Source organism: Lolium rigidum, chromosome 6 (assembly GCF_022539505.1).
Source record: "Lolium rigidum isolate FL_2022 chromosome 6, APGP_CSIRO_Lrig_0.1, whole genome shotgun sequence".
Classification (NCBI taxonomy): domain Eukaryota; kingdom Viridiplantae; phylum Streptophyta; class Magnoliopsida; order Poales; family Poaceae; genus Lolium; species Lolium rigidum.
Genome location: NC_061513.1, coordinates 28,098,608 through 28,125,454, shown reverse-complemented (window position 1 = coordinate 28,125,454; position 26,847 = coordinate 28,098,608). Strand labels below are relative to the sequence as shown.

Sequence of the window (26,847 nt, the reverse complement as noted above, 5' to 3'; positions counted from 1 at the left end):
ACGAAATATTCTCGGAATCGGACGAAATCAAGACCCAGGTTCCTATTTTTCCCGGAACCATCCAGAACACCCGAGAGCCGCCAGAGGGAAGCCCTGGGGGTCCCACACCACACCCTGGCGCGGCCAAGTGAGTTTTACTTATGTGATCTCCGGAGACTCCTTGTCCCACGTGTGTAAAGGTGACAGTGTGTGCACCGTGTGGGTCTCTTAGGCTATATTTCACAGAATACTTACTCACTGTTATGAATGGCGTAGTGAAGTGCTTATTTATATCTCTTTATGATTGCAATGTGTTTTGTATCACAATTTATCTATGTGCTACTCTAGCAATGTTATTAAAGTAGTTTTATTCCTCCTGCACGGTGTAATGGTGACAGTGTGTGCATCCGTGTTAGTACTGGGCGTAAGCTATGATTATGATCTCTTGTAGATTATGAAATTAACTATTGCTATGATGGTATTGATGTGATCTATTCCTCCTACATAATGTGAAGGTGACAGTGTGCATACTATGTTAGTACTTGGTTTAGTCGAATTGATCTTTCATGCACTCTAAGGTTATTTAAATATGAACATTGAATTGTGGAGCTTGTTAACTCCGGCATTGAGGGTTCGTGTAATCCTACGCAATGTGTTCATCATCCAACAAGAGTGTAGAGTATGCATTTATCTATTCTGTTATGTGATCAATGTTGAGAGTGTCCACTAGTGAAAGTGTAATCCCTAGGCCTTGTTCCTAAATATCGCTATCGCTGCTTGTTTACTGTTTTACTTGTGTTACTATCGCTGCAATACTACCACCATCAACTACACGCCAGCAAGCACTTTTCCGGCACCGTTGCTACTTGCTCATACTTATTTATACCACCTGTATTTCACTATCTCTTCGCCGAACTAGTGCACCTATTAGGTGTGTTGGGGACACAAGAGACTTCTTGCTTTGTGGTTGCGGGGTTGCATGAGAGGGATATCTTTGACCTCTTCCTCCCCGAGATCGATAAACCTTGGGTGATCCACTTAAGGGAAACTTGCTGCTGTTCTACAAACCTCTCGCTCTTGGAGGCCCAACACTTGTCTACAAGAATAGAAGCTCCCGTAGACATCAAGCACTTTTCCGGCGCCGTTGCCGGGGAGGAAAGGTAAAAAGGCACTCATACTCCGGTTCCAGTGTAACGTACTTTTCCGGCACCATTGTGTTTGTGCTCGAAGCTATTTCCTTTAGATCCTGCAATTGCATCTTTTTGTTTCTTGTTTACACTAGTTTGGCATAATGGACAACAATGAGCTTCTTATTCTATTTCCTGATTTAAAACATGGATTGTTTGATGCGAAAATTAAAAAACCTATGAAATCTTATTTGCATGCTTGGTAGTAATATTAGTATGAACGCTTTGAACACCATTGTTGATAATAATATAGAAAGTTCTAAGCTTGGGGAAGCTGGTTTTCATGATCTTTTTAGTCCCCCAAGCATTGAGGAGAAAATTTTCTTTGATAATACTTTGCATCCCATATATGATGATTATAATGATAGTGCTCTTTTGGTGCCACCTACTATGGAGAGTAAATTTTGTTGTGATTATACTATGCCTCCTACACTTGATGAGAATAATAATGATAGCTACTTTGTTGAATTTGCTCCCACTATTACTAATAAAATTGATTATGCTTATGTGGAGAGTAATAATTTTATGCATGAGACTCGTGATAAGAATGCTTTATGTGATAGTTATATTGTTGAGTTTGCTCATATTTCTACTGAAAGTTATTATGAGAGAGGAAAATATGGTTGTAGAAATTTTCATGTTACTAAAATGCCTCTCTATGTGCTGAAATTTTTGAAGCTACACTTGTTTTATCTTCCTATGCTTGTTACTTTGCTCTTCATGAACTTGTTTATTTACAAGATTCCTATGCATAGGAAGCATGTTAGACTTAAATGTGTTTTGAATTTTCTTCTTGATGCTCTCTTTTGCTTCAAATACTATTTCTTGCGAGTGCATCATTAAAACTGCTGAGCCCATCTTAATGGCTATAAAGAAAGAACTTCTTGGGAGATAACCCATGTGTTATTTTGCTACAGTACTTTGTTTTATATTTGTGTCTTGGAAGTTGTTTACTACTGTAGCAACCTCTCCTTATCTTAGTTTTGTGTTTTGTTGTGCCAAGTAAAGTCGTTGATAGCAAGGTTGATACTAGATTTGGATTACTGCGCAGAAACATATTTCTTGCTGTCACGAATCTGGGTCTAATTCTCTGTAGGTAACTCAGAAAATTATGCCAATTTACGTGAGTGATCCTCAGATATGTACGCAACTTTCATTCAATTTGGGCATTTTCATCTGAGCAAGTCTGGTGCCCTTTTAAAATTCGTCTTTACGAACTGTTCTGTTTTGATAGATTCTGCCTTTTATTTCGCATTGCCTCTTTTGCTATGTTGGATGAATTTCTTTGATCCATTAATGTCCAGTAGCTTTATGAAATGTCCAGAAGTGTTAAGAATGATTGTTTCACCTCTGAACATGTGAATTTTTGATTATGCACTAACCCTCTAATGAGTTTGTTTCGAGTTTGGTGTGGAGGAAGTTTTCAAGGGTCAAGAGAGGAGGATGATATACTATGATCAAGAAGAGTGAAAAGTCTAAGCTTGGGGATGCCCCGGTGGTTCACCCCTGCATATTTCAAGAAGACTCAAGCATCTAAGCTTGGGGATGCCCAAGGCATCCCCTTCTTCATCGACAAATTATCAGGTTCCTTCTCTTGAAAATATATTTTTATTCGGTCACATCTTATGTACTTTACTTGGAGCGTCTGTATGTTTCTTGTTTTTGTTTTTGTTTCAATAAATGCTTGTGTGGGAGAGAGACACGCTCCGCTGGTTCATATGAACACATGTGTTTTTAGCTCATAATATTCATGGCGAAGGTTGAAACTGCTTCGTTAATTGTTATATGGTTGGAAACGGGAAATGCTACATGTAGTAATTGGTATGATGTCTTGAATAATTTGGTACTTGGAAATTGTTGTGCTCATGTTTAAGCTCTTGCATCATATACTTTGCACCTATTAATGAAGAAATACATAGAGCTTGCTAAAATTTGGTTTGCATAATTGGTCTCTCTAAAGTCTAGATAATATCCAGTATTGAGTTTTGAACAACAAGGAAGACGGTGTAGAGTCTTATAATGTTTACAATATGTCTTTTATGTGAGTTTTGCTGCACCGTTCATCCTTGTGTTTGTTTCAAATAACCTTGCTAGCCTAAACCTTGTATCGAGAGGGAATACTTCTCATGCATCCAAAATCCTTGAGCCAACCACTATGCCATTTGTGTCCACTATACCTACCTACTACATGGTATTTTCCGCCATTCCAAAGTAAATTGCTTGAGTGCTACCTTTAAAATTCCATCATTAACCTTTGCAATATATAGCTCATGGGACAAATAGCTTAAAAACTATTGTGGTATTGAATATGTACTTCTGCACTTTATCTCTTATTAAGTTGCTTGTTGTGCGATAACCATGTTTCTGGGGACGCCATCAACTATTCTTTGTCTGAAGTAAGAGAGATCTACCACCTTAATGGTTGGAGCATGCATATTGTTAGAGAAGAATATTGGGCCGCTAACTAAAGCCATGATTCATGGTGGAAGTTTCAGTTTTGGACATATATCCTCAATCTCATATGAGAATAATAATTGTTGTCACATGCTTATGCATTAAAGAGGAGTCCATTATCTGTTGTCCATGTTGTCCCGGTATGGATGTCTAAGTTGAGAATAATCAAAAGCGAGAAATCCAAAATGCGAGCTTTCTCCTTAGACCTTTGTACAGGCGGCATGGAGGTACCCCATTGTGACACTTGGTTAAAACATGTGCATTGCAAAGATCCGGTAGTCCAAGCTAATTAGGACAAGGTGCGGGCACTATTAGTATACTATGCATGAGGCTTGCAACTTGTAAGATATAATTTTCATAATTCATATGCTTTATTACTACCGTTGACAAAATTGTTTCATGTTTTCAAAATAAAAGCTCTAGCACAAATATAGCAATCGATGCTTTCCTCTTTGAAGGACCATTCCTTTTACTTTTATGTTGAGTCCGTTCACCTATCTCTCTCCACCTCAAGAAGCAAACACTTGTGTGAACTGTGCATTGATTCCTACATACTTGCATATTGCACTTGTTATATTACTCTATGTTGACAATTATCCATGAGATATACATGTTATAAGTTGAAAGCAACCGCTGAAACTTAATCTTCCTTTGTGTTGCTTCAATACCTTTACTTTGATTTATTGCTTTATGAGTTAACTCTTATGCAAGACTTATTGATGCTTGTCTTTAAGTACTATTCATGAAAAGTCTTTGCTTTATGATTCAGTTGTTTACTCATGTCATTACCATTGTTTTGATCGCTGCATTCATTACATATGTTTACAATATGATCAAGTTTATGATGGCATGTCACTTCAGAAATTATCTTTGTTATCGTTTTACCTGCTCGGGACGAGCAGAACTAAGCTTGGGGATGCTGATACATCTCCGACGTATCGATAATTTCTTATGTTCCATGCCACATTATTGATGATATCTACATGTTTTATGCACACTTTATGTCATATTCGTGCATTTTCTGGAACTAACCTATTAACAAGATGCCGAAGTGCCGGTTCTCGTTTTCTCGCTGTTTTTGGTTTCGAAATCCTAGTAACGAAATATTCTCGGAATCGGACGAAATCAAGACCCAGGTTCCTATTTTTCCCGGAACCATCCGGAACACCCGAGAGCCGCCGGAGGGAAGCCCGGGGGTCCCACACCACACCCCGGCGCGGCCGGAGGGGGCCGCGCCGCCCTATGGTGTGGTGGCCCCAGGCCCCCTCCGAGGCTGCCCTTCCGCCTATTTAAAGCCCCCGTCGCGAAAACCCTATGACGAAGGACGAAACCTACAGAAACCTTCCAGAGCCGCCGCCATCGCGAAGCCGAGATCTGGGGGACAGGAGTCTCTGTTCCGGCACCCTGCCGGAGCGGGGAAGTGCCCCCGGAAGGCTTCTCCATCGACACCGCTGCCATCTCCACCGCCATCTTCATCACCGCTGCTGCTCCCATGAGGAGGGAGTAGTTCTCCATCGAGGCTCGGGGCTGTACCGGTAGCTATGTGGTTCATCTCTCTCCTATCTACTTCAATACAATAATCTCATGAGCTGCCTTACATGATTGAGATTCATATGATGATGCTTGTAATCTAGATGTCATTGTGCTAGTCAAGTGAGTTTTACTTATGTGATCTCCGGAGACTCCTTGTCCCACGTGTGTAAAGGTGACAGTGTGTGCACCGTGTGGGTCTCTTAGGCTATATTTCACAAATACTTACTCACTGTTATGAATGGCGTAGTGAAGTGCTTATTTATATCTCTTTATGATTGCAATGTGTTTTGTATCACAATTTATCTATGTGCTACTCTAGCAATGTTATTAAAGTAGTTTTATTCCTCCTGCACGGTGTAATGGTGACGAGTGTGTGCATCCGTGTTAGTACTTGGCGTAAGCTATGATTATGATCTCTTGTAGATTATGAAATTAACTATTGCTATGATGGTATTGATGTGATCTATTCCTCCTACATAGTGTGAAGGTGACAGATGTGCATACTATGTTAGTACTTGGTTTAGTCGAATTGATCTTTCATGCACTCTAAGGTTATTTAAATATGAACATTGAATTGTGGAGCTTGTTAACTCCGGCATTGAGGGTTCGTGTAATCCTACGCAATGTGTTCATCATCCAAACAAGAGTGTAGAGTATGCATTTATCTATTCTGTTATGTGATCAATGTTGAGAGTGTCCACTAGTGAAAGTGTAATCCCTAGGCCTTGTTCCTAAATACTGCTATCGCTGCTTGTTTACTGTTTTACTGTGTTACTACTGCTGCAATACTACCACCATCAACTACACGCCAGCAAGCACTATTCTGGCACCGTTGCTACTGCTCATACTTATTTATACCACCTGTATTTCACTATCTCTTCGCCGAACTAGTGCACCTATTAGGTGTGTTGGGGACACAAGAGACTTCTTGCTTTGTGGTTGCAGGGTTGAATGAGAGGGATATCTTTGACCTCTTCCTCCCTGAGATCGATAAACCTTGGGTGATCCACTTAAGGGAAACTTGCTGCTGTTCTACAAACCTCTGCTCTTGGAGGCCCAACACTGTCTACAAGAATAGAAGCTCCCGTAGACATCAGCATGTTACAAATAAGCATGTAAACTTTATTATCTTGCATGTATCGCAAGACATTTTGACGACTTTTCCAATGGTCCATTTCTGAACTTACTGTATTTGCCAATTATCCCGGTTGTAAGTAGGGCGTGTTCATTATTGAATACACAAGTTGCTCTGACAACTGAAACATAAGGAACCCACGTTATCTGATCAGTTTAAAATGGTTCCTTGGACATTGAAATTCCCATCTTTATTGCCCTTTAATTTAGTAGCAGGTGAGGTAAAGTACTAGTACATAATATTTTCTTTTCGTACTCTATTTCCGTATGTCACCATAATGTAGAACTTATACTCCTTTTGGACATATATTTATATCTTGGTGAACCTCAACACAATCAAAGCATGAAGGCATTACCAAGATCCTTTATATCATAATTAGAAGATTGAAAACTCTTGGATAGCCAATAACATTCAATCTACATAAATTAGTGAAACTTACTCCCCTCGTCTTGAGGTACTATTGTAACATTCTTTGTTTGATCCTTTTAAGATTTCCCCAGAGTCATATTTAGTTTTGTGGAGCCATTATTTAACCCATTCAGGAAACTTTACTAAGTTTCATACATCACTAAAGATAATAATATTCATCCTATATGGCTAAAAACCACTAAGATGAATTTTCGCACACATTGTTTCTCACAAGAAAATGGTTGAGACTCAACACAAGTGTAGCATTAGGGATTGCATAACTCTCAACCTACCTGATGCATAGGAACAAAGATCTAATGGAATTCTCCTAAAAATTTATGCTCATAAGTTCCAGGTTCCTGATGATCAATTTACTTTCGAGAACATGGCTCCAAAACTTTATAACACTTCATTTCAGTTCTAAACCACAACACGGTTAGGCAGAAGGTGGAAAAGAACTTGATGAAATGTGGGACATGATTATAAACGACGTTGGTCAGAATTACAATCGTGAACCACATGGTACTAACAAACTCGCCACTTTAGCGAAGCATGGCAAACGATCATAAACGACATTGGTCGGAAATATAATCAAAAGCCACATGCTACACCATAATCGACATTAAAATGGCAAACTTGCCACTTTATCATTCATGTGTGTTTCACAATGTTCATAAGGGAGTAATAACACATTAACATGAAAAGGAGTCAAAACATTAATGTGATTCTCATTCATTCACACTCCAGGTAGGACTTCTTGTTGGTTCCATCATACTCGGAGAATTAATACAATATCATTCTAGCATAAGAAAAATGAGTACGATGACCCATGTCAAATGAGACATTCCCTTTCCCTCTTCGAATGTGGTAAACTTACCATAATTTCAACGAAGTATAATTTCTCACCTCTCTTACATCATAATTGTGTCATAGCACACATAATCATTACAAAAGATACATGCACCGAGGACATAAAAATTCTCACCACATGGTGAGACTTATATAAAATGATTTCATTCCAAAGAACAAAAATGTTCATATAAAGAATCAAATTGTCTTACAATGCTTTATTCGTCATTGTCCTCATAGCAAAACCCCTTATCCATTGGGATGAAAAAAAAGGGACAAAATCTTTATAAGCATCATTATAAAACATCAGACATGAGTAAAACTTGCAATGATTAGAATCACAACAAGTTTATTTGTTGTTCTAATCCGTATCACTGTTGGGCTGAAAACGGAAAAGAAACTTATTTATACAAAAAGAAATGGCACATGACAATAACCAATGTTGGTCAAAATACCGTCATGTACCATATATCATATGCTCATAGTTAAAATCTCCGATCAAAACTTCTCGTTGGTTACATTTGACCGGAGAAACTTAAAATCACATAATGACTAGTGAGAACATTTGCTAAGTTTATACCAAGCATTAACATGAAGTATTAATAACATAATACAACCCACTATGTTATACACATGGATTCATAATCCATCATTGATCATTTTTTTCCTAAACTTTGACACCATAATTTCGACAACATCGGGCATGGTACAGAGTAACATTCATTTTGAATATTAATAATGAAAATGACACTTTCGTGAGTAAACATGAAAGTGACATTCACAACGAAAATGACATTAACATCAACCATAAGTATTCTCCAAATGAAATCTGGACATTAAATTACATCATGGTTCACCAAATAATTGGTAAGCAATAAGAGTCAAATAAATGACAACACATGACCATGGTTTAAATATCACAATGAAAGTCTCCAAACAAAAAACTTCCTTCTTTAGAGAATCAACATCATTATGAGCCTTCATCACCTTCAGTGCATGTCAAAAGACAAAACGCACCGACACAATACTTGGAATAATTTCTCAACATTATTTGGTTACATAGTGCAGTGCGGAAAACCGAACCATGCAACCATAATCATTCAGCCCATTAGTCATGATCACATCATTAAGAAATAACATCAACATAAAATCGTTAGTATTGTGAACATCACCAAGACATAAATAATATCATAGTAATGACATCATCATAAACTTCTTGCTCAAAACTAAATAAATTTTGTAACATAATATTCAAAATTATGATAGGTTACCATAATTTTGCTCAAAATCAACATCATCTTATAGCAATAACCATATATGTCATGAAAAGGCAAACAAAACATTACCATTATTCTCATAAAACATAAAAAAGAGCATTAAAATTTCATCAAAATATGAGCATATTATTCTCATAATAAACATTATTAATTAAAAGGCACATATAGTACTGGAAATAGCCAGAAAATAGAAACAGATGCAATCCGGCCCAAAACAAAATCTACAGCCCATTAGTGCTTCTAGGCCAGTAGCAGAAAAAAACGCAACAGAACTTTATGGGCAAAGAAACCTGGGCCAAAGCCCATAGTCTAATTTGGCCTATTAAGCTCCTGAGACCCGGTACCATACCCGCAGCGATCTAGGCCGTCGGATCTAAATGGACGGCCGAAAATCGTTGTGGCTCGAACAAAACCAGCAACCGGTCAAACCTAACCCTAATCCCCATTTCATTCTCTTTTCCCGATTTCCAGCTGCCGATGGACGCCGGTTGCCTGCCAATCCATGACGGCGCGCGTCATGGTGGTGGCGGCCAAAGCATGCCCTTTCCCGGCGGCGTTGTGTCAGGCACTAGTAGTGGTGTGTAATAGTAAGATTAGTAGTATGAAATAGTGTGTTAATAGCTGTAAGGGTAGTATCGGTATTCGACCTGTGGTTGTCATGTTGTAGTTGGTTAGGTCTATATAACCTACCCCTTGTATCATGTTACAATCAACCAGAAATATGAACCCTAATTTTATCTTGCTTTCCTGCAATTTACTTTTTATTTAGTTATAGCAATTTATGTCTCTCGAATTCTCCTCGAATTTGTGTTCTTCGTGATCCTCTTCCGGTGAGATCCACCGGAATCCTGACAAAGTGGTATCAGAGCGAGTTTCATTGATCGACCTGCTTCCCACCCACCTTCCCGTCGTCCTTGATTTCTTTCCTCTTGCTTACGGCCGCACCCGGCGACTAATTCATCTGTTCGGTAGCAATTCTCCACCTCCCTTCCGAAATCAGCCACCAGCTACTCCCGATTCGGATCCATGGCGACCGTGCCAACGCCCTTCTTCCCCACCACCGCGGTTCCTCTGCCCCCGTGTGGCTGTGGAGTACCACCGTACACCCCTTGCTGCTTTTCTTCCGCCGTCGCCTACCCACCTCCTAGTTTTTCCGGCGGCTACTACACCTCCCCTTTCCCCTGCTTCTACGATGCCTCACCTCCCTTCCCCTACCCGCCTGCCGCCTCCGCTGAATACACGCCAGCGTCCGGCTTCTCCCCAAACTGGCCACCGCCTGCTCCACACCAGGCTCCTTCCACCACCCCATCCACTTTCCCCTATGATTCCTCTTGCCAGACGCGGGAGGCATCCCAAATCCCCACCCAAGTTGACCCAATTCAGGAGATGGGCAAGGACATGGCGCCCGAGAGCACCCCCAGCCCCAGAGCCGCCACACGCTGGACTGATACGTCTCCGACGTATCGATAATTTCTTATGTTCTATGCCATATTATTGATGATACCTACATGTTTTATGCACACTTTATGTCATATTTGTGCATTTTCTGGAACTAACCTATTAACAAGATGCCGAAGTGCCAGCTCTCGTTTTCTGCTGTTTTTGGTTTCGGAAATCCTAGTAACGAAATATTCTCGGAATTGGACGAAACGAAGACCCAGGGGCCTATTTTTCCACGGAGCTTCCGAAGACCGAAGAACATACGAAGTGGGGCCACGAGGTGGCGACACCACGTGGCGGCGCGGCCGTGGGGGCCCGCGTCGCCCTATGGTGTGGCCCCCTCGTCCGGCCCCCGACTCGCCCTTCCGCCTACTTAAAGCCTCCGTCGCGAAACCCCCGAGGCGAAAAACCACGATACGGAAAACCTTACCGAGACGCCGCCGCCGCCGATCCCATCTCGGGGGATTCTGGAGATCTCCTCCGGCACCCTGCCGGAGAGGGGATTCATCTCCCGGAGGACTCTACACCGCCATGGTCGCCTCCGGAGTGATGAGTGAGTAGTTCACCCCTGGACTATGGGTCCATAGCAGTAGCTAGATGGTTGTCTTCTCCTCATTGTGCTTCATTGTTGGATCTTGTGAGCTGCCTAACATGATCAAGATCATCTATCTGTAATACTCTATGTTGTGTTTGTCGGGATCCGATGGATAGAGAATACCATGTCATGTTAATTATCAAGTTATTACATATGTGTTGTTTATGATCTTGCATGCTCTCCGTTACTAGTAGAGGCTCTGGCCAAGTTTTTACTTTTAACTCCAAGAGGGAGTATTTATGCTCGATAGTGGGTTCATGCCTCGCATTGACACCGGGACGATGACGATGAAAGTTCTAAGGTTGTGTTGTGCTCGTTGCCACTAGGGATAAAACATTGGCGCTATGTCCGAGGATGTAGTTGTTGATTACATTACGCAGCATACTTAATGCAATTGTCTCGTTGCTTTGCAACTTAATACTGGAAGGGGTTCGGATGATAACCCGAAGGTGGACTTTTTAGGCATAGATGCAGCTTGGATGGCGGTCTATGTACTTTGTCGTAATGCCCAATTAAATCTCACTATACTTATCATGTCATGTATGTGCTTTGTTATGCCCTCTCTATTTGTCAATTGCCCGACTGTAATTTGTTCACCCATCATGCTTTTATCTTATGGGAGAGACACCTCTAGTGAACTGTGGACCCCGGTCCATTCTTTAATACTGAAATACAAATCTGCTGCAATACTTGTTTTTACTATTTTCTCTGCAAACAATCATCTTCCACACAATACGGTTAATCCTTTGTTACAGCAAGCCGGTGAGATTGACAACCTCACTCGTTTCGTTGGGGCAAAGTACTTTGGTTGTGTTGTGCGGGTTCCACGTTGGCGCCGGAATCTCCGGTGTTGCGCCGCACTACATCCCGCCGCCATCAACCTTCAACGTGCTTCTTGGCTCCTCCCGGTTCGATAAACCTTGGTTTCTTTCCGAGGGAAAACTTGCTGCCGTGCGCATCATACCTTCCTCTTGGGGTTGCCCAACGAACGTGTGAAATACACGCCATCAAGCATATTTTCCGGCGCCGTTGCCGGGAACTGAAGAAAAGCTACACCACAAAGATTTCTAACTCCCACGTCAACTACGCGCCAGCATATTTTCTGGCGCCGTTGCCGGGGAGATCAAGACACGCTGCAAGGGGAGTCTCCACTTCTCAATCTCTTTACTTTATTTTTGTCATGCTTTATTTTATTTACTACTTTGTTTGCTGCACTTATATCAAAACACAAAAAAAATTAGTTGCTAGCTTTACTTTATTTACTGTCTTGTTTGCTATATCAAAAACACAAAAAAATTAGTTTACTTGCATTTACTTTATCTAGTTTGCTTTATTTACTACTGCTAAAATGGCCAACCCTGAAAATACTAAGTTGTGTGACTTCACTAGCACAAATAATAATGATTTCTTATGCACACCTATTGCTCCACCTGCTACTACAGCAGAATTCTTTGAAATTAAACCTCGCTTTACTTAATCTTGTTATGCGAGAGCAATTTTCTGGTGTTAGTTCCGATGATGCTGCTGCCCATCTCAATAATTTTGTTGAACTATGTGAAATGCAAAAGTATAAAGATGTAGATGGTGACATTATAAAATTAAAATTGTTTCCTTTCTCATTAAGAGGAAGAGCTAAAGATTGGTTGCTATCTCTCGCCTAAAAATAGTATTGATTCATGGACTAAATGCAAGGATGCTTTTATTGGTAGATATTATCCCCCGCTAAAATTATATCTTTGAGGAGTAGCATAATGAATTTTAAAAAATTAGATAATGAACATGTTGCTCAAGCTTGGGAAAGAATGAAATCTCTGGTTAAAAACTGCCCAACCCATGGATCGACTACTTGGATGATCATCCAAACCTTCTATGCAGGACTAAATTTTTCTTCGCGGAATTTATTGGATTCAGCTGCTGGAGGTACCTTTATGACCATCACTCTTGGTGAAGCAACAAAGCTCCTTGATAATATGATGGTTAATTACTCTGAATGGCACACGGAAAGAGCTCCACAGTGGTAAGAAGGTAAATTCTGTTAAAGAATCCTCTTCCTTGAATGATAAGATTGATGCTATTATGTCTATGCTTGTTAATGGTAGGACTAATGTTGATCCTAATAATGTTCCGTTAGCTTCATTGGTTGCTCAAAATTCTAGACCATATCCTGCTAATGGTAATTCTTATAATAGATATGTTTCACCTAATGAGGAAAAGATGTTAGAAATTGAAAGATCCACCAAGAGCTTTATGCAATCACAATATGAGAAAAATAAGTTGTTTACTAAAACTATGAATGAGCAATCTACCTTGTTGAAGAATATAGGAAATCAACTTGAAAATCTGAATATGGAGATTTCTGGGTTGCAAACTAAACTTGCAAATGCTGAAACCCGAATCTCATACATGTCTACGTCACAATCTTCTTTAATTAATAAAATGGCTGCTAAACCTGAGGATATTGAAAATAAAATTGTTACTACAGCAAATGCCATCCAAGTTAGAATTAATGAGAATATAAGATTAATGGCTGAACTGCGTGCTAGGTGGGATAGAGAAGAAAATGAAAAACTAGCTAAAAAGGAAAATGTAGCTAAAGTTTGGACTATTACCACCACTAGCAAGGCTAATGATTCATATGCTGCTGCACCTCCTACTATCAATGGTAAAATAATTAGTGTTGGCAATGCTTCTACTCCTAGTGCAAAGCGCGCAAAATTACCTGAAACTGCTAAAACTGTTGAAACTGCTTGTGATAAAACTGCTGAAATTTTTTCCAACCTTGGGGATGATAATCCCATTGCTTTAGATTGTAATGATTTAGATTTTTATGATTTCCACATCTCTGAAGTTATAAAGTTCTTACAAAAACTTGCTAAAAGTCCTAATGCTAGTGCTATAAATTTGGCTTTCACAAAACATATTACAAATGCTCTCATAAAAGCTAGAGAAGAGAAACTAAAACTTGAAACTTCTATTCCTAGAAAGCTAGAAGATGGTTGGGAGCCCATCATTAAAATGAGAGTTAAAGATTTTGATTGTAATGCTTTATGTGATCTTGGTGCAAGTATTTCTGTTATGCCTAAAAAAGTCTATGATATGCTTGACTTGCCACCATTGAAAAACTGTTATTTGGATGCTAATCTCGCTGATAATGCTAAAAAGAAACCTTTGGGGAAAGTTGATAATGTTCATATTATGGTTAACAATAACCTTGTCCCCGTTGATTTTGTTGTCTTGGATATTGAATGCAATGCATCTTGCCCCATTATATTGGGAAGACCTTTTCTTCGAACCGTTGGTGCCACTATTGATATGAAGGAAGGTAATATTAAATATCAATTTCCTCTCAAGAAAGGTATGGAACACTTCCCTAGAAAGAGAATGAAGTTACCTTATGATTCTATTATTAGAACAAATTATGATGTTGATGCTTCGTCTCTTGATGTTACTTGAGATACACTTTCCGCGCCTAGCTGAAAGGCGTTAAAGAAAAGCGCTTATGGGAGACAACCCATGTTTTTACTACAGTATTTTTGTTTTATATTTGTGTCTTGGAAGTTGTTTACTACTGTAGCAACCTCTCCTTATCTTAGTTTTATATTTTGTTGTGCCAAGTAAGTCTTTGATAGAAAAGTAAGTACTAGATTTGGATTACTCGCGTAGCTCTGCATTTCTTTGTCGTCACGAATCTGGGTCTATCTCCCTGTAGGTAGCTCAGAAAATTAAGCCAATTTACGAGCATGATCCGCAGATATGTACGCAACTTTCATTCAATTTGAGCATTTTCGTTTGAGCAAGTATGGTGGCCTGATAAAATCCATCTTTACGGACTGTTCTGTTTTGACAGATTCTGTCTTTTATTTCGCATTGCCTCTTTTGCTATGTTGGATGAATTTCTTTGATCCATTAATGTCCAGTAGCTTTATGCAATGTCCAGAAGTGTTAAAAATGATTGTGTCACCTCTGAACATGTGAATTTTTATTATGCACTAACCCTCTAATGAGTTGTTTCGAGTTTGGTGTGGAGGAAGTTTTCAAGGATCAAGAGAGGAGTATGATGCAATATGATCAAGGAGAGTGAAAGCTCTAAGCTTGGGGATGCCCGGTGGTTCACCCCTGCATATTATAAGAAGACTCAAGCGTCTAAGCTTGGGGATGCCCAAGGCATCCCCTTCTTCATCGACAACATTATCGAGTTCCTCCCCGAAACTATATTTTTATTCCGTCACATCTTATGCACTTTGCTTGGAGCGTCGGTTTGTTTTTGTTTTTTTGTTTTGTTTGAATAAAATGGATCCTAGCATTCACTTTATGGGAGAGAGACACGCTCCGCTGTAGCATATGGACAAATATGTCCTTAGGCTCTACTCATAGTATTCATGGCGAAGTTTCTTCTTCGTTAAATTGTTATATGGTTGAAATTGGAAAATGATACATGTAGTAAAATGCTATAATGTCTTGGATAATGTGATACTTGGCAATTGTTGTGCTCATGTTTAAGCTCTTGCATCATATACTTTGCACCCATTAATGAAGAAATACTTAGAGCTTGCTAATTTGGTTTGCATATTTGGTTTCTCTAGAGTCTAGATAATATCTAGTATTGAGTTTTGAACAACAAGGAAGACGGTATGGAGTCTTATAATGTTTACCATATGTCTTTTATGTGAGTTTTGCTGTACCGTTCATCCTTGTGTTTGTTTCAAATAACCTTGCTAGCCTAAACCTTGTATCGAGAGGGAATACTTCTCATGCATCCAAAATACTTGAGCCAACCACTATGCCATTTGTGTCCACCATACCTACCTACTACATGGTATTTATCCGCCATTCCAAAGTAAATTGCTTGAGTGCTACCTTTAAAATTCCATCATTCACCTTTACAATATATAGCTCATGGGACAAATAGCTTAAAAACTATTGTAGTATTGAATATGTACTTATGCACTTTATCTCTTATTAAGTTGCTTGTTGTGAGATAACCATGCTTCTGGGGACGCCATCAACTATTCTTTGTTGGATATCATGTGAGTTGCTATGCATGTCCGTCTTGTCTGAAGCAAGAGAGATCTACCACCTTCATGGTTGGAGCATGCATATTGTTAGAGAAGAACTTTGGGCCGCTAACTAAAGCCATGATTCATGGTGGAAGTTTCAGTTTTGGACATATATCCTCAATCTCATATGGGAATAATAATTGTTGCCACATGCTTATGCATTAAAGAGGAGTCCATTATCTGTTGTCCATGTTGTCCCGGTATGGATGTCTAAGTTGAGAATAATCAAAAGCGAGAAATCCAAAATGCGAGCTTTCTCCTTAGACCTTTGTATACAGGCGGCATGGAGGTATCCCATTGTGACACTTGGTCAAAACATGTGCATTGCAAAGATCCGGTAGTCCAAGTTAATTAGGACAAGGTGCGGGCACTATTAGTATACTATGCATGAGGCATGCAACTTGTAAGATATAATTTTCATAACTCATATGCTTTATTACTACCGTTGACAAAATTGTTTCATGTTTTCAAAATAAAAGCTCTAGCACAAATATAGCAATCGATGCTTTCCTCTTTGAAGGACCATTCTCTTTACTTTTATGTTGAGTCAGCTTCACCTATCTCTCTCCACCTCAAGAAGCAAACACTTGTGTGAACTGTGCATTGATTCCTACATACTTGCATATTGTACTTGTTATATTACTCTATGTTGACTATTATCCATGAGATATACATGTTACAAGTTGAAAGCAACCGCTGAAACTTAATCTTCCTTTGTGTTGCTTCAATACCTTTACTTTGATTTATTGCTTTATGAGTTAACTCTTATGCAAGACTTATTAATACTTGTCTTGAAGTACTATTCATGAAAAGTCTTTGTTATATGATTCACTTGTTTACTCATGTCATTACCATTGTTTTGATCACTGCATTCACTACATATGTTTACAAATAGTATGATCAAGGTTATGATGGCATATCACTTCAGAAATTATCTTTGTTATCGTTTTACCTGCTCGGGACGAGCAGAACTAAGCTTGGGGATGCTTGATACGTCTCCGATGTATCGATAATTTCTTATGTTCTATGCCATATTATTGATGATACCTACATGTTTTATGCACACTTTATGTCATATTTGTGCATTTTCTGGAACTAACCTATTAACAAGATGCCGAAGTGCCAGTTCTCGTTTCTCGCTATTTTTGGTTTCGTAAATCCTAGTAACGAAATATTCTCGGAATTGGACGAAACGAAGACCCAGGGGCCTATTTTTCCACGGAGCTTCCAGAAGACCGAAGAACATACGAAGTGGGGCCACGAGGTGGCGACACCACGTGGCGGCGTGGCCAGGGGGGCCCGCGCCGCCTATGGTGTGGCCCCTCGTCCGGCCCCCGACTCGCCCTTCCGCCTACTTAAAGCCTCCGTCGCGAAACCCCCGAGGCGAAAAACCACGATACGGAAAACCTTACCGAGACGCCGCCGCCGCCGATCCCATCTCGGGGGATTCTCGGAGATCTCCTCCCGCACCCTCGCCGGAGAGGGGATTCATCTCCCGGAGGACTCTACACCGCCATGGTCGCCTCCGGAGTGATGAGTGAGTAGTTCACCCCCGGACTATGGGTCCATAGCAGTAGCTAGATGGTTGTCTTCTCCTCATTGTGCTTCATTGTTGGATCTTGTGAGCTGCCTAACATGATCAAGATCATCTATCCGTAATACTCTATGTTGTGTTTGTCGGGATCCGATGGATAGAGAATACCATGTCATGTTAATTATCAAGTTATTACATATGTGTTGTTTATGATCTTGCATGCTCTCCGTTACTAGTAGAGGCTCTGGCCAAGTTTTTACTTTTAACTCCAAGAGGGAGTATTTATGCTCGATAGTGGGTTCATGCCCGCATTGACACCCGGGACAAGTGACGCAAAGTTCTAAGGTTGTGTTGTGTCTGTTGCCACTAGGGATAAAACATTGGCGCTATGTCCGAGGATGTAGTTGTTGATTACATTACGCACCATACTTAATGCAATTGTCTCGTTGCTTTGCAACTTAATACCGGAAGGGGTTCGGATGATAACCTCGAAGGTGGACTTTTAGGCATAGATGTAGTTGGATGGCGGTCTATGTACTTTGTCGTAATGCCCAATTAAATCTCACTATACTTATCATGTCATGTATGTGCATTGTTATGCCCTCTCTATTTGTCAATTGCCCGACTGTAATTTGTTCACCCAACATGCTTTTATCTTATGGGAGAGACACCTCTAGTGAACCGTGGACCCCGGTCCATTCTTTAATACTCGAAATACAAATCTGCCGCAATACTTGTTTTTACTATTTTCTCTCGCAAACAATCATCTTCCACACAATACGGTTAATCCTTTGTTACAGCAAGCCGGTGAGATTGACAACCTCACCGTTTCGTTGGGGCAAAGTACTTTGGTTGTGTTGTGCAGGTTCCACGTTGGCGCCGGAATCTCCGGTGTTGCGCCGCACTACATCCCGCCGCCATCAACCTTCAACGTGCTTCTTGGCTCCTCCTGGTTCGATAAACCTTGGTTTCTTTCTGAGGGAAAACTTGCTGCTGTGCGCATCATACCTTCCTCTTGGGGTTGCCCAACGAACGTGTGAAATACACGCCATCAGGGACCGTCGACCCCACCTCATCTCCTCCCAAGGAAGTGGCCAAGTACACTGCGCGAGCTTCTCCATCTCATTCCGCTGGTCGAACCCTTCAACGCAGAAGATCTTGTCCTGAGGCAGATGGAGCCCATCCTCCGGCGGACGGCCATTGTCCACTTCAGGCTGCACAAGACGGACACCACGAAGCTGTCCCTCAGCAACCCAGGGAGATGGAAATTGTGCTCTCTGCCTCAACAACCCAGCAAAACAAGCAGAACAATTGGTCCGCTGCGTCAATGCCAAGGTCCTTCTCCGGTACCACCTCGGCTCATCCGTGTCAAGCACCATCCCTGCCCCTACTCCGATGTTCGGCTTCACAAAATCATCGGGAAGCACGGTGTTCTCGTCTGCTCCCTCAATTTTCTCCGGAGCTACTGAATATGCTGCCCCGAAAGTGTTCGGTGAAATGCCAACACCACTATCTGAATATGAGAACTATTGTTGTGGGAGTCCAAATAAAATTCAGAGTTCATGTGTGCAAGGTGGAAGCAACAATCTGTATGAGCATGATCTTGGTGGACAGCCACACCATTATGGCTTTGATAATCTCAAGCGCCAAACTGTAATTCGAGCAGATGGTACCGAGCATAGCTTCTATGGGCTACCAGAAAATTATCTGCTAGATCGAGCTACTCTTGGTCCATTGTTTGATGCCTATGATGATGACATGGATGGCTGCTCAACTGAATTGGTTGATGTGTTTCTTGGCACTCCGGAGCAACAGAAAAGTGACCACTTTGCCAACTGCTTTTGCGAGGCCTCCTGAGCGAGTATCCCATGCCTATGATGTCAACACAAAGGGCCACACTGATGAGTCAGTTCATGTGTTCGTTAGCCCTCCTGAGCAGCATCCATATGAAGGAGAGCAACAAGAAAGTGGACAGCTTCCCAAGTGTTTCAGCAAGGCATCAGAAATTGTATTATCATTCCAATAGCCTCCCTTGTCTGCTACTGCTACTGACCAAATGCAGTTTCAGGCATCCAAGAGCATGCCAAATTATGATGTGTACGAGAAAGAAGATAGTACTCGCATAAACATTATCTCAGGTGTGAGGGATTTCACTATTGAGCTGCAGCAGCAAAATGATGAGAGGGCATGCCATTGTCCAGTTATGAAGGCCTCCGATTCACTTGTCACAAGATCAAGCCAGCTCAGTGTTGATCATAGTATGAGCAAATTAAGGCTGCTATGGGATCCAGGAGATACAAACTTCTTGCAATCACTATGCGCAACCACAGCAGTGCAAATGACAGACTACATGCAATATATTGTTTCCAATGGAATTAATCATGTACGCCATCCTACTGTCTTTATCATGCAAAGGGCTGCACATTTATCTCAAGAAGTACACATACAACAGCTAAGAGACCCATCGTTCAAGGTGTTGGTAACTCGTGAGTGTAGAAAAGAATGGGATCTAGGAGACAATACAATTTTGAGTTCAGCACTAAACAAAGGTATTCTAGTTGTTCCTCAAACCTCAATGCTGACAACAAGTCGAATTTTTATACTCCTATATGTGCTCACAATGAGAGTCCAGTTTGGAGTGTTCACTTGTGTACCAAAGCAGAGCTGTTACTGCAGAGTGCCAGCAAGCCATGAAAATCATGAAATTCAGTTCTTATGGGATCCTGGAATTTTGAACCAAATGGATACTAGGCTAGAAGAAACTGCAGTTGCAAATCCAGTTCATTGTATGCAGACATTATTCAAGCTATTTTTTTTATTGAGCAACCGGTTGGCCTGAAGTTCTGGACTCAGCTGTGTCATTCTTAGTGCACTGCGTCTGTTTTCCTACAGGAGCTGCACGTACCCATGATTAAGACTAACAACTGCAGTAGTACATCTATTGGCGTTGCATCATCTGAATATGCATACATCTTGATCTTCCTTCATGACCAATGGAAGCTTGTCCGGCGAGGGGTCCATGAGACTGACAGTGCAAAGCATTTGCTGCTATCTTCACCAATATATATTCAGAACAGGGAAATGGATATTTTCTTTATTACATTTCTACCTCCCTATTATGGTGAATAAATCCTGAAGGATAGTTGATAATGATAAAAGTTTTTGAAGAAACTTGTCCATTGCTGAGCAATGGTCTTGAGGAGGGGGTAATGTCAGGCACTAGTAGTGGTGTGTAATAATAAGATTAGTAGTATTGAATATTGTGTTAATAGCTGTAAGGGTAGTATCGGTATTCCACCTGTGGTTGTCATGTTGTAGTTGGTTAGGTCTATATAACCTATCCCTTGTATCTTGTTGCAATCAACCAAGAAATATGAACCCTAATTTTATCTTGCTTTCCTGCAATTTACCTTTTATTTAGTTCTGGAAATTTATCTCTCTCGAATTCTCCTCAAATTTGTGTTCTTTGTGATCCTCTTCCGGTCAGATCCCCCGGGATCCTGACATGTTGTGGCTCCGCTCAGCGGAGCAGCGTGCTGTGGATTGGATCCCGCAAGCTGCTTCGTCAAGTGTGGCCTGTGCGTCGCCGCTAGCTTGGGGAGGAGGTGGTGCTCGCCGGTGAACCGTTGACCGTTTGAGCGACGAAGGTGAGGCTCGGAGCCCCGGGTCTTCTTCGTTCTTCCCTCCCAAGTGCGTAATTCTGCGCGTCCTCTCCGATAGGGAGCGGACGGCGTCGTGGTCCATAAGCGCCGATCGACGTCCTTTCCCGGAAGAGCAGCGGCTCCATCATGGAGCCGGCCATGAGGAGGCGACCTCTACGTGCAAGGCAAGGAGGCCATGAGCGTCGCCGTCCATGAGGATTTGATTGATTTGGAATTCTAGGGTTCCGTTTTACATTTTGGGAATTTCTTGCTAGGGCTTCATAATGGGGGAAACCTTGTGGGAATTTCTTAAGCATTTGATTCCTCTCCTTCTAATCTATCTATTATATACTAAAAGTAAAATACGGATGTTTAAAATAGAGACACCACGTTAATCCACATCATCTTAATTATATTGATTGTTAGATCTAAAATTTATGGCTATGATTTAATTAAAAATTATTACTTAAGTAACAGTGTAGGTCTATTTGACACGTTTATTTATAGAGGAGACGTGGCATAGTGCTAATTGCAAACGACATGGACTCTTCAAAATAATAGTCCGGTTTATATTTACCATTATGCAATTAATAGATCCACATGGCCTGTTCAAGACAAAAAAAAAACTTATAAATAGAGTACATACTACGTTTCCAGCCTGCAGCAAAAAGGTTTTCCGTGCAAAACAAATATGTACAGAAAAATCATGTTGCATAAACGCGTATGAATAGAGTACATGGGTTTCCGGCTAGCTGGAATAAACATGTACAGAAAAATCGCGTTGTCACGGAAGGAAAAAAAATATGAAAAGTTATCACGTACAAACTGGACATGGAGAAGCCGATGTGTGCATTTAGAAAAAAAACACACGGAACTACTCTAGCTAAATTTAAAATGTATTAGGAGATAGAGTACAGACTGACATATCTATTTGTTTGTAGTACAGTATATCGACACATATTCATTATACGAAAAATCAGATTTAAATTTAAGTACAATACATAAAAGAGATATACATGTTTGCAATCTAGGGAGAGAGTATAAATAAAAATATACATGTGTGCATCCAGTATTAGTATCTATACGTACACATGGTTGGCTATACAAAATGATTAAGAGACAGCTATATTTCTAAATTGAGTAAAAAGTATAAAAACTATGCCGATAATTTAAAATTAATTTACTAATGCACTATTTTTTCCAAGGCTGCATGTCTTAATTAGTCTCAAAAAAGTAAAAGCTTGAACAAATACAATAATAGACAATTACATTTCTCATTTGAATCTAAAATTAAGAATATGCATATATTTTAAAATTTGTTTACTAAAGCATTTCTTCAAAGAGTAATAAAAGCTTCAGAGTTCCATGTTCATAGAATAAAAAATCACACATTTCAATGTTAATTCATGAACCTTCAACTCCTTTTTGTCTATTATATAAGAATCTGGTCAAACAATAGGATATTGAGCACAATGATAATTGTTGAAATATAGCTAGCAATTTGCACATCAATGTACCATGACCTATAAATTCTTAACTTGATGTATAGTGCTAAACATAATACTATATGGTTTTAAAATTATAGGATATACTTATAGACTGCAAAAAAAGAGCTTACGAGATCAAAAGAAATAAAAATGCTAATGCATGATTCTTTTATATATTTGGAAAGCGAGAATGTATTATTTTTGAATGTAGCTTACTTAGAAATAAAATACAGTGAAGATGTGATAAATAGAGGCAAGCATGAATGGACATAAAAAAAAATACACACACTCCTTTTACTATAAAATCTGACAATAAATAACAGGGTCTGGTTATTAGTATATACTAGCAGGAATGGGCGCGCCGGCACGCCGCGCCAACCATGACATATCAATTGATGTAAGACCTAGATGGTGAGCCTGTTTGATGTTGGTAATAACAAACAGTGACTTGCTAGATTGCATCTATTTTACAACTTAAAACTGAGATGTATATATGCTTTCAACAGTGTACAATGGTTTGGTGAAAGAAAGAACTACAATGTTTCATAAAAAATGTGAGTCCGCTTAGTTTTTTTCTTTCTCTCAGACTGCTCTTCTCTCATCTGAGCAAAGGGAACTATTCTGGACGTCCAAAAATATGACTACATCTACAGATCATGTGGGGCATTAACTTATTGCACTTGCATTTTGCACAAGAGCTCAGCTGACATAATTCAGAACAACCAATCACTTGAAAGAAGATCTATATTGAAGATTGGAAGGTCCCACTGCAGATGTAGGTTGGAACTGCAAATGAAAATATAAAGTTAATGTGTGGTATTTTGAGTTATTATTACATATATATAGTTTATATTCACCAAAATCAGCAGAAGTACTGTCCAATCTTTAGCTCTTCCAAGATCATACATTAACATCTATCTAAGAATAATCATATGTATCAGATTGAGGAGACTGAAACACCCGCAGTTAAGAAACGCAGAACGTGCAAGAGCTATCCAATTCCTTCATCTGATAGAGGAAACACCAACATATGTTCCCATAAAACTCACTTAGTTACCAACACTGCAAAAGACTAATAAGTGAGTGTGTATTGGTAACTGCTAAGACAAAGAAGCAGCGAACCACCCTATTACCCTCTCCAAACCGGGGAAGGTTATCTTCCAAAAGGATTTAGTATTTAGGAAAAAAATTCCACCTAAAGGACCAGCCCAAATAGTATATTTAAGGTAAAAACAAATTTGTGGAAGAATCACTATCCTCTTTGTACATTACGTGAATCTCATTGCACTTTGTATGATCAGAAGATGAGAAAACTCAAAGATCAAGTTTTGGTGGATAATGTAATAACAGTCGACCATGCTACCAAGAAAAGGAAGCTAAATTAAGCATTGGACTTAACCTTATTGGCCGTGCAACTTCTGTATCATCACCTTCATGCTCTGCCTCTGACCAATTCAAGTCCTCTAGTTCAGTTATAAGTCAGAAAGAACAAAACAGAATTAGGAAAACCAAGAGGCACAAACTAAGGGAAGTTTGCTCAGGTTTCGCAGAGAAGTTCTATGCTATCACCGCTGCCGTAAATAAGAGCGAGACTTCCTAATCTGCAACGTGATTCTTTGTGCACACAAAAATGAGAACAACAAGTCAGGTTACCTCCTGTGCTAAACTGGGAATTATGTGGTAACATCAGCATGATATCCACATTACTCGAATTCATGGGATTAAATTACTTCGAAATAGTAGAAACTTACACTAAACTGGATTATGCTTTCTAGTACCAGTGCTCAGAATCAAGAAGATTTTAGCAAAATAAACGCAAAAAATATGAGTTTGGACATTGAAATGGTGTATGTACTTGGAAGATGTCTCTGCAAGTGTGCGGGGAAGGATGGATCTGACAGTGTCATTGCAATGATAATGAAATGATACAAAAAATGCATATCTTGGTATATTTATTGATGACTAATAACAATGTATTCAGCATCGCAGTTTACCTAAGAATTGCATTTCTCCCACTACAGTGAAGAAGAGCATACGATCTGAGCAAAGTGAAAGGCTATAAATACCAAGTACTTGCTAACAGATGGAGGATAGGGAATGTAAATTAAGGACCAATTGGACATCTAGCTGAACTTCAATCTATAAAAATACTACATTGTTGCCAACAGTGGCTATATTCTGAAACTTAGTGAAAAATGTCACTCGCCTGGTTTTTTCTCTCTCTTATATACATGATAAATTTAGACATGAAGTTAATTAGTACATTACAACATTTGTTATTTACAAACATGAAAGCTTAGTAGCCTTACCCAAAAAAAACATTAGGGGTTGGCGGTGCTCCACAGAGCTTCAAGGTCAATCAGTACATTCAACAACCATCATTTTTACTCCGACTCTGCTTCGGTGAATTCTGCAAATATCTATCAGAACACAGTTGGGCATATCAGTATTCATCTAAAAAGGAAAATAGTACTATGGTATGAGTAACAGAGAGTTTTTATTGCATATTCGCCCCAAAATAGTGAAGAGTAGATATTATACAATTGCATCATTTTTCATAACTTTCTCAGAATGGGAGGAGGAAAGACGATTTTTTTATCTTTTCCTCATTGTAGATAAACCTAAGAATAAGATTACAAATCCATCAATGTCTCGTTAACTTTTAACCATCATTTTTACTCCAACTCTCTGCTTCGGTGAATTCTGCAAATATCTATCAGAACACAGTTGGGCATATCAGTATTCATCTAAAAATGAAAATAGTACTATGGTATGAGTAACTGAGAGTTTTTATTGCATATTCGCCCCAAAATAGTGAAGAGTAGATATTATACAATTGCATCAATTTTCATAACTTTCTCAGAATGGGAGAAGGAGGAAAGACGATTTGTTTATCTTTTCCTCATTGTAGATAAACCTAAGAATAAGATTACAAATCCATCAATGTCTCGTTAACTTTTGAAATAAATTATGCCCCCTACAAAATTAAATAGACCTAGCTTAGTTATAGTTAGTACATACAAATGTCTGCAAACAAAATGTTAGGGTTAGTGACATCAAAGTTTCACTCACCTGCAGTCCTTAGTGGAATCAAAATTCCAATAGATAAAAGTGACCGCACATCAACACACACAATTCATAGTGCATTAGTTAAGCAGCAATGCACTGTCATGTAAGATTACTCTGAGCAACATGAAATAATTCGAATGTAGAACATGGGATCCAAGTTTCACTCACCTCAGTGGCGTAGCGTGCCAGTCATGGAAGCCGGGGCAGACCTTAACTGCTGATGCGCTAGTGAAAGTTTGCCGAAACAACCGTTGTCATTAAACGCTAGGAATAACACTGCTCTAAACGGATGCTTGCCAGATGAGCCCAGGTGCTGCCCGGGGTTGCAGGGAGGTGGCTCCATCACTGCTAATAAATAAAAGGAGCTGACGGATCATCAGACCAAGAGGCAACGAAATTTCTGTGCTCACTCTCACCCTCCTCTGCTGGATAAAGGATGCCGTACTTTACGGCTTGAGAGTTCATTTCAGAATAAAAAGTGTTGTTTTCTAGGTTGTCCCTAGACCAAAGTAGTCGCCATTATCTCTGCTTTCGTGGTCTCGCAAGAATATTACTTCAAATGCAAACTGACAATTAATTTTTGCGTGATAGGAGTCAATTAAGCGCTAATAACATTTCCCAACGAACTCAATTTTCACCAAAACAATGAGGCAACCTACCATGACAGAAGGAGAACTTCTATTTGCAAAAAGGGCATTCTCCTTCGCCCCTGTGTCGCAGCCGTCTCCATTGGAATAAGATGCAGAAAAAAGGGGATCAGAAGTGTCAGTAGGGAGAGGGAAGAACCTGGACCTGTAACTGAGTGCACGCAGCCTTGTTGATGCGAGGACGATAGCCAGGCACTCATCCTTGAGTGGGTGATGGCACGCTCGTCACGTTGGAGGAGAAATTGGCGCTCCTCCTAGTGATGGCCACCAAGCTCCTGCCTAGCTCTCCTCCTTGTGACGGAAGTGGCACGCTCATCTGGTTAGAGCAGCAGTTGGCGCATCTCCTAATGATGGCCGCCGGGCGCTCGTGCCATCAAAGCAGCGGCTCTCCTTCAGGCGATGCAGCGGCAAAAGTTTTCATCGTACGCTCAACACGCTAATCCCAGAAAAATCAAAATGCGCGAACTCGAGCAGCAGGCATGTCACAGTTCATCTGGATGGCCTCCCCTGGGTCGCCATCGACCCGAGGTGGTCCCTGCCGGTGGACACCGTCGG

The 26,847-nt window shown here is 40.2% G+C and overlaps 1 long non-coding RNA gene across 1 annotated transcript; it reads right to left on the bottom strand.

Annotated features, from left to right (window-relative positions):
- Window positions 1-23,024: 23,024 nt before the first annotated feature.
- Window positions 23,025-26,846, bottom strand: LOC124668570. The gene is made up of 2 exons (XR_006991743.1): window positions 23,976-26,846; window positions 23,025-23,362 (listed from the first exon to the last, which is right to left on the bottom strand). It is a non-coding gene; the product is annotated as an uncharacterized LOC124668570 (long non-coding RNA).
- Between the last annotated feature and the right edge of the window lies 1 nt (window position 26,847).